At 45.4% G+C, this 18272-nt stretch overlaps 1 protein-coding gene across 13 annotated transcripts in view; it reads right to left on the minus strand.

Moving 5' to 3' along the window:
• nrcama (neuronal cell adhesion molecule a) overlaps window positions 1-18272 on the minus strand; it is a 403020-nt gene that overhangs the window by 250960 nt on the left and 133788 nt on the right. The window lies entirely within an intron of this gene.

Genomic DNA, 18272 nt, shown 5'->3' on the forward strand with positions numbered 1-18272 from the left:
CTGCCTGGATGGTCCCCTTGGCCATGCCAGGAGCAGTACTACGAGGAGGCTTTCCGACCTGCCCGTTCCCCTCTGCACAGGGTGCCCAAAGATCAGGAGTATGGGACTGAAGTGCAACCAGAATTTGAGGAGCAGCCCCTTTGGATATTGGAAGAGGGGCTGCAACCTCACACACTCCATATAAACGTGGAACACGGACTCCTCTAGACCGCAGAAATTACAGGCGGCCTGGGAGTCCATGATCCGACTTAAAATCTGATTGCACGGGACTGCTCCATGCAACACCCTCCAGGCCAAGTCCCCAATAAATAAAGGGAGGACTCCCGCGTAGCGAACACTCCACTGGACGGCAAGGTGGTGTGCCATGGTGAGTCTCAACAGCTCTACAACTATTTTGTTGTGAACAATAAAAATCATTAAATCAAAGTCAAGTGCCCTCTGATTAAAGGGGGGAAACACTCCAAACACTTTTCAATTCCCCATTGTTTTGGTTTTTTTTGAGGGCAATAAAACACAAATTATACAAGTGCCCCTAGCTAAACCGGGGGGGGGCACTAAAACTGGCACAATAAACAAATTAAACCTTAGACATTAAAATCAAATTAAAATTTGGTTGCCGGGGGTGATGATGCACTCCAGTCCCTCCGGCGCCCACCTCTCGCGGAAGGCCGCGAGTGTACCGGTGGACACCGCGTGCTCCATCTCCAGGGACACCCTGGCTCGGATGTAACTGCGGAAGAAAGGCAGGCAGTTGGGCTGAACGACATTCTTGACCGCCCACTGCCTGGATTGGCTGATGGCCCCCTTGGCCATGCCCAGGAGCAGTCCCACTAGGAGGCCTTCCGACCTGCCCGCTCCCCTCCGCACAGGGTGCCCAAAGATCAGGAGTGTGGGACTGAAGTGCAACCAAAATTTGAGGAGCAGCCCCTTCAAATATTGGAAGAGGGACTGCAACCTCAAACATTTGATAAAACGTGGAACACGGACTCTTCCAGACCGCAGAAATTACAGGCGGCCTGGGAGCCCGTGAACCGACTTAAAAACTTATTGCACAGGACTGCTCCGTGCACCACCCTCCAGGCCAAGTCCCCAATAAATAGCGGGAGGACTCCCACGTAGAGAGCACTGCATTGGGGACCCCCGCCTCCTCTGGACGGCAAGATGATGCATCATGGCGTGTCTCACCTGTGAGCATACTCACAGGTACATACATTACAGGACCCTAAAGACTGACAGCGGTATCACTGGACAGCGCTATTCCACACATTCTCTTTCGCGCCAGCACTTACTCCTTCAACTTGCACTGTGTGGAAAGGGTGGTACTCGGGTCAATGCTCGGGGCACAGGTAGAAACAGGAAGTCAGCTTGTCCTGTCGGTGCGAAAGCCTTACTTTTGCTGTTGCTTTTCTCAGATGTCTTGGTCATAGGAACAGGAGCAGGTCATTCAGCTCATCTAACCTGTTCCACCATTCAATTAGATCATGGCTGTTCTGTATCTCAATTCCACTTACCCACCTTGGCTCCATGCCCCTTAATACCCTTGCCGAACAAAAATCTATCAATTTCAGTTTTGAAATTTTCAATTGACCCCCAGTCTCGACAGCTTTCTGGAGGAAGAGTTTTCCAGATTTCCGCTACCCTTTGTGTGAAGTCCTTCCTGACATCACCCCTGAAAGGCCTAGCTCTAATCTGGACTCCCCCACCAGAGGAAATAGTTTCTTTCTACCTACCCTATCAAATCAGATGTGGTGACTAGAATGGGGCAGCACGTTGACGTCAAACCGATTAAGCGTCCCGTCGTTAAGCTCGATCATTTTACAGCCGTCGCTGGTTTGAGTTTCTGACTGGAGGAGGGGGAGACAACCTCTGACCAAAAGGCCTGGAATTTGCTCGGAGTCGCTCCCAATCCGCTGAGCTAACTTGCTGGAAGCGCGATGGAAACCCCATTTACGCGTGTAAACAAAGTTAACAGCGCACTTCCGGTGACATTATCGCGGCAGAGCGCGATCGGCTCCGAGGAGATTACAGGCCTAATCTCACTCCACTCCCGTGGTGTTCTGCCCTATCGCTGCCGATCAGTTCCACTTGGTATTACTCGTGCGAGATCTCTGGGGTGTTGGCAGCCTCTTCGACCATGATGGGCATCACAGCCCCACCCGTATCCGGGCAGGCAACGAGGAGCAAGAACCCTGGTTGCTTTCACCTACTGCCAGCTGTGGCTCAGTGGGCAGCACGCTCACCTCTGAGTCAGAAGGTTGTGGGTTCAAGTCCCACTCCAGGGACTTGAGCATGCAAAATCTAGGCTGATATTCCAGTGCAGTGCTGAGGGAGTGCTGCACTGTCAGAGGTGCCGCCTTTCGGATAAGACATTAAACTGAGGTCCTGTCTGCTCTCTCACATGGACGTAAAAGATCCCATGGCACTATTTTTGAAGAGGAGCAGGGGAGATATCCCTGTGTCCTGGCCAATATTTATCCCTCAATCAACATAACAAAAACAGATTATCGGGTCATTATCACATTGCTGTTTGTGCGAGCTTGCTGTGCACAAATCCTTCTCACAGAGGGTTGTAAATCTGTGGAATTCGCTGCCTCAGAGAATTGTGGAAGCTGGGTCATTGAATAAATTTAAGACAGAGATAGACAGTTTATTAACCGATAAGGCAATAAGGGGTTATGAGGAGCGGGCAGGGAAGTGGACCGAGCCCATGATCGGGTCAGCCATGATCGTATTAAATGGCGGAGCAGGCTCGAGTGTCCGTATGGCCTACTCCTGCTCCTATTTCTATGTTCTTTATGTTCTAATTGGCTGCCACGTTTCTTACATTACAGCAGTGACTGCATTCCAAAAGTACTTCATTGGCTGTGAAGCGCTTTGAGACGTCTGGTGGTCACGAAAGGCGCTATATAAATCCAAGTCTTTTTTTTCTTTCTTTCATGTTAATGAGGTCCGGTGTGAAGAATCGTGGGGCGTCACACTACTTCCAGTGGGGAACTGGCTCAAGCCCACGGTTTCCCAATGCAAACCTACCGGCTGTTAAAATTTCCCACCCCAAGTCTTTTTTGTGGATACTCATCAACATCATAGGCAGTTCCTCGGAATCGAGGAAGACTTGCTTCCACTCCTGAAATGAGTTCTCTGGTGGCTGAACAGTCCAATACGAGAGCCACAGACGTTGTTACAGGTGGGACAGACAGTCGTTGAGGGAAAGGGTGGGTGGGACTGGTTTGCCACACGCTCTTTCCGCTGCCTGCGCTTGATTTCTGCATGCTCTCGGCGATGAGACTCGAGGTGCTCAACGCCCTCCCGGATGCACTTCCTCCACTTAGGGCGGGTTTTTGGCCAGGGACTCCCAGATGTCAGTGGAGATGTTGCACTTTATCAGGGAGGCTTTGAGGGTGTCCTTGTAACGTTTCTGCTGCCCACCTTTGGCTTGTTTGACGTGAAGGAGCTCCGAGTAGAGCACTTGCTTTGGGATTCTCGTGTCTGGCATGTGAGCGATGTGGCCTGCCCAGCGGAGCTGATCGAGTGTGGTCAGTGCTTCAATGCTGGGGATGTTAGCCTGGACGAGGACGATGATGTTGGTGTGTCTGTCCTCCCAGCAGATTTGTAGGATCTTGCGGAGACATCGTTGGTGATATTTCTCCAGCGACTTGAGCTGTCTATTGTACATGGTCCATGTCTCTGAGCCATACAGGAGGGCGGGTATTACTACAGCCCTGTAGACCATGAACTTTGTGGCATTTTTGAGGGCCTGGTCTTCAAACACTTTTCCTCAGGCGGCCGAAGGCTGCACTGGTGCACTGGAGGCGGTGTTGGATCTCGTCGTCGATGCCTGCTCTTGTTATGGGAGACTCTCGAGATAGGGGAAGTGGTCCACGCTGTCCAGGGCTGCGCCGTGGATCTTGATGACTGGGGGCAGTGCTGTGCGGTGAGGACAGGCTGGTGGAGGACCTTTGTCTTACGAATGTTTAGCTTAAGGCCCATGCTTTCATACGCCTCAGCAAATACTTCAACTACATCCTGGAGTTCAGCCTCTGTATGTGCGCAGACGCAGGCATCATCCGCGGACTGTAGCTCGACAACAAAGATTGGGTGGTCTTGGACCTAGCCTGGAGACGGTGAAGGTTGAACACGTTCCCACTGGTTCTGTAGTTTAGTTCCACTCCAGCCGTGCCTTGTCGACTGTGAGGTGGAGCATGGTGGCGAGAAAGATTGAGAAGAGGGTTGGGGCGATGACGCAGCCCTGTTTGACCCCGGTAGCTGTCGCGCTGCAAAAATCATGCCCGTTGTGCCCCGTAGGGGACGAAATCCGCACTGCGACTCCGGGAGGAGTTCCTCGGCCACGGGAAGAAGACGGTTGAAGAGGACTCTAGCGACGACTTTCCCTGTGGCTGATAGCAGGGAGATTCCTCTGTGGTTGCCACAGTCGGAATTGTCCCCTTTTTTATCCTGTCAGACCCTTTCCACTGCATTACCACTGCAACGCACAAAACCAAGCTGCAGTGGAGACTTCAAAGAATTGGCTTTAAAATAACGCCCATTGAAAGCAGCAGATGGATCAGTAGCAGCAATTGAATTAGGCACATTATTGATGACTCACATGAGAATAGGCAAATGTCATTTGGATAAGTAATCGAGAGCTGTAATAGATCCTGAGCCAAGGGTCATCCCTAATTGTACCATTTTTTTCTGTTTTCCTTTCCTCCTCCGTTCTCCCAAAAGCAGACGGTTTTAAAGTGATCATAAATATTATTAAATGTACAAGAAGCATTACCCATACACATCCCTCCCCCAGCTGCACAGTATTCACCTCACAATTACAGTCCTGGAGCACTGCCATCCTTCACTTTCCATCATCAGGAGATCATGCTTTCTGCCTTTAACCCACATTATTATTCATTCTTCCTCTTAATTGTGGGAGACCCCCTGCTTTAGGTGGCTCTCAGTCAACTACCCCTCAGTTAATGATATGGAATCTCACTCAGCTTGTCCATTCTCAACATGTGAGTATCGCTGGCATGGCCGGCATTTATTGTTCTTCGCAAGTTGAGCTGAGAAGGTTGCGGTGGTGGGCCTTCTGATGTGGCAGTTTGATCTATCAAGTCCACAGCACAGAAACAGGCCATTCTGCCCAACAGGTCTATGCCTCCTCCTACCCCTCTTCATCTAACCCCATCAGCATAACCCTCTATTCCGTTCTCACTCATATGTTTATCTAGCTTTCCCTTAAATGCATCGACGCTAGTCGCCTCAACCACTCCCTGTGGTAATGAGTTCCACATTCTTACCACTCCCTGGGTAAAGACTTATTACTGACTATCTCTATTTATAACCTTTGGTTTTGGCCTCCCCCCACAAGTTAAAACATCTTCTCTATGTTTACCCAATCAAACCCATTCATTATCTTAAAGTTCATCCCTCAGCCTTCTCTTTGCTGGAGAAAAGAGCCAGTTTGTTCAGACTTTCCCAATAACTTCTCAGTTCTGGTATCATCCTTGGGAATCTCTTTTGCAATTTATCCAATATCTCTATATCCTTTGTATAATATGGAGACCAGAAATGGGCACAGTACTCCAAGTGTGGTCCAACCAAGATTCTATACATGTTTAACGTAACTTTTCCACCAAAGTTGTTGAGGCCAGTTCGTTAGATATATTCAAAAGGGAGTTAGATGTGGCCCTTATGGCTAAAGGGATCAAGGGGTATGGAGAGAAAGCAGGAATGGGGTACTGAAGTTGCATGATCAGCCATGATCATTTTGAATGGTGGTGCAGACTCGAAGGGCCGAATGGCCTACTCCTGCACCTATTTTCTAAGTTTCTATGTTTCAATTCTATTCCTCCAGAAATGAACTGCAGTGCTTGTTTTGCATTTTTATGGCCTTATTAATCTGTGTGGCTACTTTCAGTGACTTGTGTATCTGTGTATATGACTGAGTGGCTTGCTAGGCCACTTCAGCGGACAGTTAAGAGACAACCACTGCTTATTGAACAACATTTGGCATTGAAAGGAATCGTATACCCTATGCGACAAGATCTTAAAAGTCTCTGGGTAAGAGAATGACAAACAGCAAGGACATCAGATTTGACCCCAATCTCGGTCAATCTCTTTCTCTTCGTCCTCCCCCATCCCTCCCCGACACCCCACTTTTCATTTTCTCTCTACTCATTAATCTCGCTGTGGAATTTCAAAGTGCTACTTTTCCTTTCTCTTTCTTGCTCAACAGCAAAAGAGAGAAAGAAAATGTTGCGGAGATGGGGGGTGGCGGGGGGGGGAGGGGGTGGCGCGTGGGGGGGAGATCAGTTGGACAATGCAACCAATATAGCTTACCATTGATAGGAGTGGCTGAGAGAGTTCCATGCTTGTGAGGCCCAAGGAAAGAATGGGTTAGCATAGGAGGTGCTGTAGTCTGTCTGGATATCAGCACAGTGTAGGTGCAGGGAAGAGTTTCGAAGAGCACTGATTATATGTTGGATTCGATAGAACCATAGAAATGAGAGCACTGGAAGGGGGCCATTCAGCCCATTGTACTCATGCTAGCTCTTTGATTAGAGCTATCTATTCTAAAATAACGAGCGAGCTTGCATTTATATCGTGCTTTTCCCGACCTCCGGACTTTATATCCAATGAAGTACTTCCTCATCGAGTCATGGAAAATATACAAATAAAAGCAGGTTGCAAACACACACTCGGCTGACAGCACAATTAGCTGTGAGAATTGTAGCTCCAAATTTGGTGCAACTCGATTTGCCCCACGAATGTCCATGTAGGTGAAACTGATACGGGACAAACGCCAAAACCAATGGGTAATTGTGAGACTCGCCTGGAGCTGAGGTAACACGCCAGGTAACCCACTCCACCGCTTCACTCACGCTCACCCACCAGCCCTTCGACCGAAGGAGGTCGAGACCGACGGGAGGGGGGGGGAGGAGGGGGATCACTAGCTCACTGCTGCCCATCCAAGCAACACTAAAGACCTCCTGTTAGCCTTCTGCTGCTTGCTTCCTGTGGCTGTTGAACCCTGACCCCATCTGCTGGTCATCTAAACCTGCCTGGCGGGAGGCAACATTCAACTGTCAAACACCCGTGTATTTACGTGCCGGGTAATCTTAACTGGACCATGAACCAACTATCCATGTAAGTTTTGTAAATCTCAAAAGATTTTTTTTTGTGCTCAAAGCATACAGAGCCATTCATCTGCAAACACATGATGAAAATTCTCCGAACTCCCTTTAGAACCATAACAGACCACTCAAAATAGCACTCTTTGTCCTTTCAAATTGGTTCTATTATTCATGTTCAATAAAGCCTCACCTTGTTGCATTCAGCCAGGTACAATGACGAGCAATTTAACTGTACAGGAATTGTACTGAGCATAACAGGGAGCTTATACAGCTTTAAACAGAATTCCCTGAATACTTAAAGGATGATGCCAAGTACTCTCAGCTACAGAACTAGTGCATCAGCCAGGAACCAGGGCAGGAAGAGCGTCTGTCTGTGTCATGTCTGTAAGCTTGTAATGTTGTAGTGCCACACTGTGGATGTGGACGTATTGTGTACTGCAATTGCAGAATTAATCATTAAACAGAACCAGGACAATTTCCAGGCGCTTCCAAGAGAGCTGCCTGCCATGTTAGGAGTTGTGTGTGCTTGTGCTCTGTGAAAATATCACATTTGGCGACGAGGATGGAATTTTTCGGATGATTTAAAGCTTAAATTTTGTTGGTGAAGGATTCAGCCAGCCGACAGAGAGACTTTGGAAGTTTCTGTCTTTGGAAAAAGCTACAAAAATCCGAGGTAAAATATAGCACACAGTGTGAACAGCTAGAGATTAAAATGGCAGGTGTAATCGGACATTTGGGGGAATATAGACACGACCAGGAACGTTTTAAAGCGTATGTGGATCGGCTAGAAATGTATTTCACTGTAAATCACATAATCGAAGTTCCAGACAATGCAGTCCAGAAACAGGCTGTTTTGGAATGTAAGAGAGCGATCTTCTTATCGGAGGCAGATCGATCCGGCATTACACGAAATCCTTGTAAATCTGTTTGTGCCTGACGAGCCAAAGGACACAATGCTTAAAGAGATTTTAATGAAGCTGGAGCAGCACTATAACCCCAAACTGTTAGAAATTGCTGAAAGCTATAGTTTCGGGATTCGGAATCAAAAGCCTGATGAAAGTATCAGTGATTACATCATTGCATTAAAAAAGCTATCGATGCACTGTAATTTTGGAAACTTTCAAAACCGAGCAATACAGGATCGGTTTGTTTGTGGGGTGAAAAATGATGTGATCAGAAGGAAGTTATTGATGACGGATGACTTGACTTTTGAGATTGCTTGTCAGACAGCGAGGTCGATGGGCATGGCCGAACAATATTCCCAAGAATTAAATAATAATTATAGTCATCAGTCAACCGAGGTAAATCACCTGCAAGTTCAAAATAAAAGATGGTGGGGGCCCAAAGTCTCAGAAACTGGAAATTCTAACAGAGCATCAAAGTTGCCCATACGTGAAGGCAGAGTGTTTCTTCTGCAGAAAGACTGGGCATCTTGCGAAGGCATGCCAACTGAAGGGTAAACCAGCTTCCAAAGCTATGAGTCCAACGTTCAAAGCTATGAGTAGAAATCCCAAGAGACTACATAGCATGGAAGAACAACAACAGGACAAGGAGATGTTAGAGTTACACGTCATCAGGAGCACGAGGTGAACGGACAGCGATTCGGAAAGCATCAAAATCCACATAGATGTTGCGGGATTCAAGATACCAATGGAAATTGACACGGATGAGTGTAGTACCAGAGTCACTATATCGCGACAAATTGCATGATTTCCAACTGGCGAAATCCAAGATAGAGCTGCAAGGTTACTTGGGAGAGAAAATTCCTGTGGTAGGTCGTATCACCGTACCGGTGAAATATAAAGATCAATTTCAGAACTTGTCTCCAATAGTAGTGAAAGGAGACAAGTCTGCCTTACTAGGAAGAAATTGGTTGAGATCACTGAAACTGGATTGGAGTGAGACTTTATGTGTGGAAGCGAGATTTTCATCAATGGATGAAGTTATCAAGAAGTATCCGAAGGTGTTCTGCGAAATGGGCAGTCTGATCCAAGGCTTCAAGGCGAGTGTCAGGGTACAGAAGGAAGCTAGATCGGTTTACTACAAGCCATGTTCCGTACCATATGCAATCAAGGAGAAAGTTGAGCAAGAACTCAAAAGACTAGAGACTGAGAACATTATTTGTAAGATAGATCGATGTAATTGGGCTACACCCATTGTTGTTGTACCTAAGTCCGATGGTAAGGTAAGATTATGTGGTGATTATAAAGTAACCATAAACCAGGTTCTAGAGGGTAATGTCCCCAAAACATTGCCGAATATAGAAGATTTGTTCACAACACTGACAGGTGGTCAGATCTTCTTAAAATTGGATCTTGCAAATGCCTACTTACAGCTTGAACTAGATGAGGAGTCCAAGTCATGCTTGACTATAAATATTCATCTAAGCCTATATCAATTTAATGGACTATCGTTTGGAGTGTCTTCCGCCCCTGCCATATTCCAAGGGGTGATGAACCATATTTTGCAAGGTATTGAAGGGGTAGTATGTTATTTGGATGGCATAATTTCAGCACCAAATAGGCAAATTCATAAAAACATATTGAATGAAGTCCTCAAACAGCTAGAGAAGCACAGAGTACGAGTGTCTGCTCGTAAGTGTGAGTTATTTAAAAACTCAGTGGAATACTTAGGGTACAGAGTAGACAAAGATGGTTTACATCCAACCGTGGAAAAATTGGATGCGATCAGAAATGCACCCACTCCCAGGAATGTCACTGTACTTCGTTCATTCTTGAGTCTTTTGAACTATTATGGGAAGTTCCTACCAAATTTGGCTACAGTATTACATCCACTGAATGAACTTTTGAAAAAACAAGGAGTGTAAAAGCAAATTGGTAGAGAGCATCATGTTAGTTCACTATGACATACCTAAGGAGATTAAGCTAGCATGTGATGCTTCTCCGTATGGAGTTGGGGCAGTAATCTCTCATGTATCACGTAGTGGGGAAGAGAGACCAATTGCTTTTGCTTCACGCACTCTCAGTGCCAGTGAGAGAAATTATGCGCAAATTGAAAGGGAAGCTTTGGCAGTAATTTTTGGGGTCAAGAAGTTTCACAAATGCTAGTATGGTCGTAAGTTTACCATCGTTACGGACCATAAGCCCCTGACAGCAATCCTCCATCCAAACTCCCCAGTTCCAACATTAGCTGCAGCCCGAATGCAGAGATGGGCTTTGATTTTGTCAGCATATACATATGATATTGAATACAGATGATCAGCTGATCACAGTAATGCTGATGCAATGTCTGGATTGCCTTCCCCATCACAAGTTACACCCGATAGGGAAGAAGTGTTTTATTTTTCATACATTGATGAACTAACAGTCACAGCTGAAGAGATTGGTAGAGCAACCAAACGTGACCCAGTGATGTCAAAGGTGTATGAGTATATTGCAAATGGATGGCCAAACCAGGTAACAGACAAAGATACACATCCATTCTTCATTCGTAGGAATGAATGATCAGTCGATAAAGATTGTATCATGTGGAGTGCAAGAGTGATTATACCAAATAAATTCAGGTCCAAATTATTAGGAGACCTCCATGACCAGCACCTTGGAATGTGCTTGACCAAGAGCTTTGCACGCAGTTATTTATGGTGGTCGGTCTTGATAAAGATATAGAGTACATCATGAGTCAGTGTACGACATGTCAATCGGTAAGCAAGCAACCACCACCAGTACCATTGCAGCCATGGAAATGGCCTCCCAGGGTGTGGCAAAGGCTACATATTGATTTTGCTGAGTTAGAAGGACAACAATTGTTCATTGTGATTGATAGCCATTCGAAGTTGGTTGAAGTATTTCCAATGTGGAAAATAACAAGAAGTAAAACACTGGACAATTTACGAAAATTATTTTCTTCATTTGGCCTCCCTGAAGAGATTGTTTTGGATAATGGACCACAATTTCATTCAGAAGAATTTGCACAATTCACGAGCAAAAATGGTGTGAAACATACCAAGGTTCCACCATACCATCCTGCTTTGAATGGTGCAGCAGAGCGCACTGTACAAATTGTAAAACGTGCCCTCATAAAACAAATGTTAGATCCAAATCCAAGGAAACGACAGTTGTCATTGGATCACAAATTGGCTAATTTTTTGATTACATATCGAAATACTCCTCATACAACTACTGGTAGAACACCAGCAGAGTTGTTTCTCAAATGACAGCGACGAACTAGATTCTTGTCGTTAAAGCTAAATTTGGCACAGTTCGTAGAAGAGACACAATTAAGACAGAAAGAGAATCATGATAGAGGTAGAGTAAAAGAGAGAAGTGTGAAATTAAACCAGAAGATGAGAGTGAAGAACCATCACCATAAATGGTTAAAGTGGTTACCAGGAAGAGTGGTGAAGATATGTGGTCCTCGCACATATTTGGTAAAGATGTTTGATAATGGACAGGTTAGGTTTGTCCATATTGATCATATTTTATCTACAGACATGGAAGGAGTTGAAGGTGGGAATGATTCAGTTATTTCTGACTCATCAGATAGTTTTGATACACCAGTAGCAAATCCTAAATCCAATGTACTGGAAACAAATCCAGGAGAGAATCAGAATGAAAGTCTGAGTCCGAGTCAGGAAAACAAAGAGCCTGAAGTTAGAGTGAGGTCAAATGAAAATCAAGGAAATTCCATGGAGGAAAATGTTCCTCAGGATGAGCCTCGAATGAGTTTAGATTCGGCACCATGTTTGGAAGGTTTTGTTCGAGAGCGAAGGTATCCTCTTTGAAGCAGAAAACAAGTGGTAAAGTTAAATTTGTAAATATGGAAAAAAAATAATTTTATATCCTGAGTTATGTATAAACATGAAAGTTATGTATGATGTTTGTTATAATAACTTCTTCATTAAGGAGGGAGAATTGTAATGTCTGTAAGCTTGTAATGTTGTAGCCCCACATTGTGGATGTGGACGTATTGTGTACTGCAATTGCAGAGTTAATCATTAAACAGAACCAGGCAGATTTCCGGAGACTTCCGAGAGAGCTGCCTGCCATGTTAGGAGCTGTGTGTGCTTGTGCTCTGTGAAAATATCACAGTCTGCTTAACATGCACTTGTCTAAATTCAGAATGTTAATGCTAACATACACCTAGAAGGACAAGGGCAGCAGGCGCATGGGAACATCATCAGTTCCAAGTTCCTGACTTGAACATATAGCAATGTTCCTTCATTGCCAGAGAGTCAAAATCCTGGAACTCCCTACCTAACAGCACTGTGGGAGTACCTTCACCATACGGACAGGAGAGGTTCGAGAAGACACCCCACCATCAACTTCTCAAGAGCAACTAGGGATGGGCAATAAATGCTGGCACTGCCAGTGATGCCACATCCAGAGAATGAATATTTTAAAAAACATTCACCGTTATTGCTAAACATTGGCCATGGTTATTTGAGGGATCTTCTGGAGAGCTGCTAGTCCCGAAATAATTCCCCAGCAAGAGTTCAGGGTCGATGCCTTCAGAAGAGGAAAGGAGGCAAAGGGCGAAAGAAAAACAAATATTTCTGTCTGGTCTTTCACAATATATTACAGAAATGTAACGAAAGATAGAACGAAAGGTGCATTTCTATAGTGTCTTACACGACCTCAGGTCATCCCAAAGCGTTACAGCCAATGAAATACTTTTGAAGTGTAGTCATTGTTGTAATGTAGGAAACATGGCAGCCAATTTGTGCACAGCAACCTCCCACAAATAGCAATGTGATAATGACCATGTAATCTGTTTTAGTGATATTGGTTGTGGGATAAATATTGGCCAGGACACCAGGGGAGAACTCCCCTGCTTTTCTTTGAAATAGTGCCGTGGGATCTTTTACATCCACCTGAGGGGGCAGACAGAGCTTCGGTTTAACATCCCATCCTGCATTTATAAACAATTCTGTCTGATAGGAGATATTACCTTTGCATGGAATGTTACAATAGTCAAGGGTCAGTATAGTAGAACATGTTGAAAAGGTGCCATTGATTGAAGAGTTAACTCAGCCATCTGTATAGAGATAGCTCATGTTCAGTGACAGTAAGGTCAACATTGTGGTTTCACAGTGTCTGATATCCATTCCAATTATATCACAATAATTTGCTTTGGGGGAGATGACTATCCTTTCTGGTAAGGATGAAAGAGAATTCAATTTCCTGTCTCTCAGAGTAAAGTTTTCAATTAAACATCAGCTGGCCATCATCAGCCATCAGTTGAATGATAGCCAGATGTACTAATTAACTGGCTTCGTATTCAATAGCAAAGAACTTAACTTACCCAGTTTAATGAGGAAAAGGGTACTGGGTATACAACTAAATCTGCCACGTCCTTTCCACGGGCTCAGATCGCTCAGGAAGCAGTAATTTATCTAAATGGACAACACGCTTCAGTTAACGGGATCTCCTTGGCATTACTCACAGGTAGTCTGGAGTCTGCAGCATGGTTGTGATGTGCTCCTGCTACCTTGGCCTGTCCTGAAGGCCACAAGTGTTGACAAGTCCAGTGTAACTGGTTGTAAACTGCCAAAGTAATTAAGATGGCAACTTTTTGGGGAGGATGGAGCGAGATGGGGTGCACATGAGAGAGAGAGAGAGAGAAAGTTAGGATCTGATGGAGAGAATGGTGTAGGAAAAGGTATGGAGGAAAGCTTTTCGATTTTATGGTTTTTTACATGAAATGCAGCCAACAGAGGAAGAACCAACGCATCTGCTGTTGGTTGATCTCCTCTAATGTAAGAGCACACCCTCGTATCCTCATGGTTCACCAGGCAGGTAATGAAGCAGTGCAGTTGTGAGGTAAGTGTACAACACTTGGAGTCAGCTTTCGCGGGCAATGTGGGATCCTCCTGGAACACATCAGGAGATCTGTAGGATGCAGTACCCATCTCATGTTAAATGGACATAACATTTTGTTTGGTGAGCGGAAGGAAATACGAGTAAGTATTGTTCTTTTTTGTTAACCAATTGCCCAACAACTTTATCCCTACTCACACTGAAGGAGTTGAATTCTTGCTCGGGATGGTTCCACAGGCATCAAGCACCCTCCAATAGCTCACCCAAGTGGCCATTCTTCAAGGGTATCCCTGGACAGTGTGTGTCAGCAGACCACTTGACCATAGTGTGGTCAGGTCTTGCAAAATATGGAATTTTGTGTTCAAGGATTTCCTTAACTGCCGTATAAAACTGCCACCAATCAGCAATTTAGATCTTTTCTGCCTCAATGCACCTGGGGCTGTACACCAAGTTGCCTGGTTAGTTTTTATTTTCCTTGAAAAAAACCTGATTATATTATTGATCAGTGTGACCTTTCCAATAGCATCTTGATGCATTGAATTCCATTAATCGCATTCTCAATGTATTCCTCTTTCTTGCTGAGCAGGGTTCAGCTCAGTTACCTTGCTCTGAATTGCTGCCTTCGCATTTGTTCCCCTCTTCCCTCAGCTTTGTTTAGTTTCGATCAATGGATCAGATAGGAGGGCAGCTTCAGCCCTGCCAGGGCCCTCGCTTGGCTTATTATCTTGTTTTTTTCTCATTCCTTTCATGCAGCATTTCCAAACAATGGTGGGGTGGCTCAGATTTCACAGCTCTGCTGCTCTTTAGGGCTCCCCAGGAGATGGCTGAACTTTAGTCACATCTTCTGCTCGATTAGGGAAGAGAGCTAAATTGGGTCAGCCAAGAACGTGAGGAAGCCTGGCGAGGAGTGAACATTTCCAGCAAAACGGCCGCTCGCCAAGAAGATTTAGGTGCTTTCCAAAGGAGAAGGAGACCTTACATGATTTATCAGTCTGCCCTGAACTCCCTCAGTGTTAGGAGTACTCGGGTGGTGAGCCGTTATTGCGTTATATGATCATATCTTTAACTCCTAACCAGACTTCCTCACATTTTTAGCCTAAGAATGACTTACGCTCAATTTATTTTCAAGGGTCAATTTCTTCAATTTTTCTCCAGGTTCACTCATCTTTTTCAGTCATTAACCAGATATAACTTGGCACAGAGAGGGATCAGAAATCTCCTTCCAATCCACCCGCCAAAGCTTCTCTGACTAGAAATGCTCTCCCTCCCAATTTTTACTCATTCTCCCCACCCCTCCACCGCCCCACCAGAATCGAACCTCTTCTAACACAACTGCTCCAGGGAACTCGATGCAATGAGTGAAATGAAGAAACTCCATTCCACCACTCTGTCTCGCACTTACACATCTAACCCCTGTGTCATCTCAAACCCTTTAAGAAGCATGGTTAGAATTATTCCTGTATGAGTGGCTCAGGAAACTAGAAATTATTGATGGTAATATCAGCGCACAGATAATGCACTTGTCTGATACTCCGCTGTTTGCTATTTTAGCAGAGGCGTTAGCCCAATTCAAATAAACAGACTAGTGACAGAGTAATGTCAGACTAATGCGATTATGCATTAGCCCACTAAGAAGGAACCTGCATCTTTTACAACCTCAGAATGCCCCAAAGCACTTTAAAGCCAATAAAGTACTTTTGCAGTACTTTTTTTTGTCTTATACATAGAAACATAGAAAATAGGTGCAGGAGTAGGCCATTCGGCCCTTCTAGCCTGCACCGCCATTCAATGAGTCCATGGCTGAACATTCAACTTCAGTACCCCATTCCTGCTTTCTCGCCATACTCCTGTGAAGTGCCTTGGGATGTTTTACTACATTAAAGGCGCTATATAAATACAAGTTGTTGTTGTTATAGTCACTGTCATAATGTAGGAAACTAATCGCTCCAACTAATAGCACCAATGGTAGTTTTCCATAGGAACTGGCAGTAGACCATTTAGCCAAGCGATCCTGCTCCACTATTTTTAATTAGATCATGGCTGATCTGTATCTTAACTACATTTAATGCCTTGGTTCCATATCCCTTGATACCATTACCTAATAAAAATCTTTCGATCTCAGTGTTGAAATTTTCAATTGATTTAGCCTCAACAACTGTTTGGGGGAGCAAGTTGCAGACTTCCACTACCCTTTGTGTGAACAAGGGTTTCCTGACATCACCCCTGAACGGCCTCGCTCTCATTTTAAGATTATTCCCCTTGTTCTGGACCCCCTCACCAGAGGAAATAGCTTCTCTCCATCTACCACGGATTAGTTAAGGGCAAATTGTGTTCAACTAACTTGATTGAGTTTTTTTGATGCGATAACAGAGAATGTGGATGAAGTTGATGTTATGTATATGGGCTTTCATAAGGCATTGGATAAAGTACCACATATTAGGCTGGTTAGCAAAACTGAAGCCCATGGGATAAAAGGGGCAGCAGCAGCAAGGATACAAAATTGGCTAAGGGATAAAAAATGGTGAATGGCTGTTTTTCAGATTGGAGGGAGGTATACCGTGGTGTTCCACAGGGTTCAGTATCTTGGACAACTGCTGATTTGATGTACATTAATAACTTGGACTTGGGTGTACAAGGTATAATTTTGAAATTTGCAGATGACACGAAACTTGGAAGTATAGTTAACAGTGAGGAAGATAGTAAGAGACTTCAAGAGATCATAGAAAAGCTGGCATATGGACGGATGAAATTCAACGCAGAAAAGTGTGAGGTAATACATCTTGGTAGGAAGAATGAGGAGAACCAATACATGCTGAATGGTACAATTTTAAAGGGTGAAAGAACAAAGAGAGCTGGGGGTGTTTGTGCACAAATCTTTAAAGGTTAACAAAGCAGCTAATAAAGCACATTGGATCCTGCCCTTTATAAATGGAGGCATGCAGTACAAAAGCCAGGAAGTGATGTTAAACCTGTGTAAAATACTAGTTCGGCCCCAGCTGGAGTATTGTGTCAATTCTGGTTACCGCACCTTGGAAAACACATGAAGGTTTTGGAGAGGGTACAGAAGAGTTTTAATGGAATGGTTCCAGAGATAAGGGATTACAGTTATGTACATAGACTGCAGAAGCTGGGGTTTTTCTCCTTAGAGCAGAGAAGGCTAAGAGGAGATTTGATAGAGATGTTTTAAAACATGAAGGGGGCGAAATTGCCCCTTTTTACAGCCCCGTTAGCTCTTCCGGGGGGGCGCAAATGGGGCGCAATGGCACTTATCACCCGGGGAAGTCCACCCAGGAAATTGCCCTGGAGGTTTGGGGGGGGTGCCGGTCCGGCAGCACCGCGCCCCAGGCCGGCGTACAACCGGCAGTGACATCATCGCCATGCGCACCAACCCCTCATCGCCCCGCGCCGATCCCTTTGCGCCTGGTGGGGGAAATTGCCCCATGGGCTGCAAGGCTGGTGCGGGTGAACGTCAACACCACCTTCACGGCTGGCATTTTTATTTGTCGGCCGACTCTTGCGTCGGACCGACAATAGAGGCGCTCGCGTCAACCGGGCCGCCATCGCGCAGCCCAGCGCTCCGTTTTGGAAGGCGCGTTGCTGGCCTGCTTGATCGCCTCTCTGGTGGCCCAGTGACGGCCACCAAGGGGCCTGCAGAGTGCACAGCAACCCTCCCCTTTAATCGAATGATTCAGCGCCGCGATGCCGCCCCGGGAGCGCCCCTCCGAGGAAGCAGAGCACCGGAAACAGCGCTTGGTTTCCTTTGAGGAGCACAAGGCCCAATTCTGCGTCAGGGGCAGGACCTCTGGGCCGGGCGCAGGAAGTCCTGGCCCTGGAAGGTTACCGTCCCCAATCGGGGCGAAGGGCAATTTCGCCCCCCCCAAGTGTTTAAATAGAGTAAATAAAGAGAAACTGTTTGCAATGGCTGAAGGGCTGGTAACCAGAGGGCACAGATTTAAGGTGTTTGGCAAAAGAACCAGAGGCGACATGAGGAAAAACGTTTTTACACAACGAGTGGTTAGGATTTGGAATACACTGCCTGATATGGTAGTAGATACAAATTCAATAGAACCATTCAAAAGGGAATTGGATAAATACTTGGAGAAAAAACTAAAGAGATATAGGGAAAGAGCGAGGGAGTGGCACTAACTGGATTATTCTTTGAAATAGCCGGCACAGACTCGATGGGCTGAATGATTCTATGATTCTAAAGCCTATCAAATCCTTTAATCCTCTTAAATATTTCAATTAGATCACTCCTTAATCTATATACTGTTTAGACTTCAAACCCACTTCCTGCCTCTGCAGGATGCTTCATTGCCAAACAAAAAGCAGAGCAGAAAGACACATTTTGAGAGGCAATTCATCCCAA

Source organism: Pristiophorus japonicus, chromosome 15 (genome assembly GCF_044704955.1).
Source record: "Pristiophorus japonicus isolate sPriJap1 chromosome 15, sPriJap1.hap1, whole genome shotgun sequence".
Lineage (NCBI taxonomy): Eukaryota > Metazoa > Chordata > Chondrichthyes > Pristiophoridae > Pristiophorus > Pristiophorus japonicus.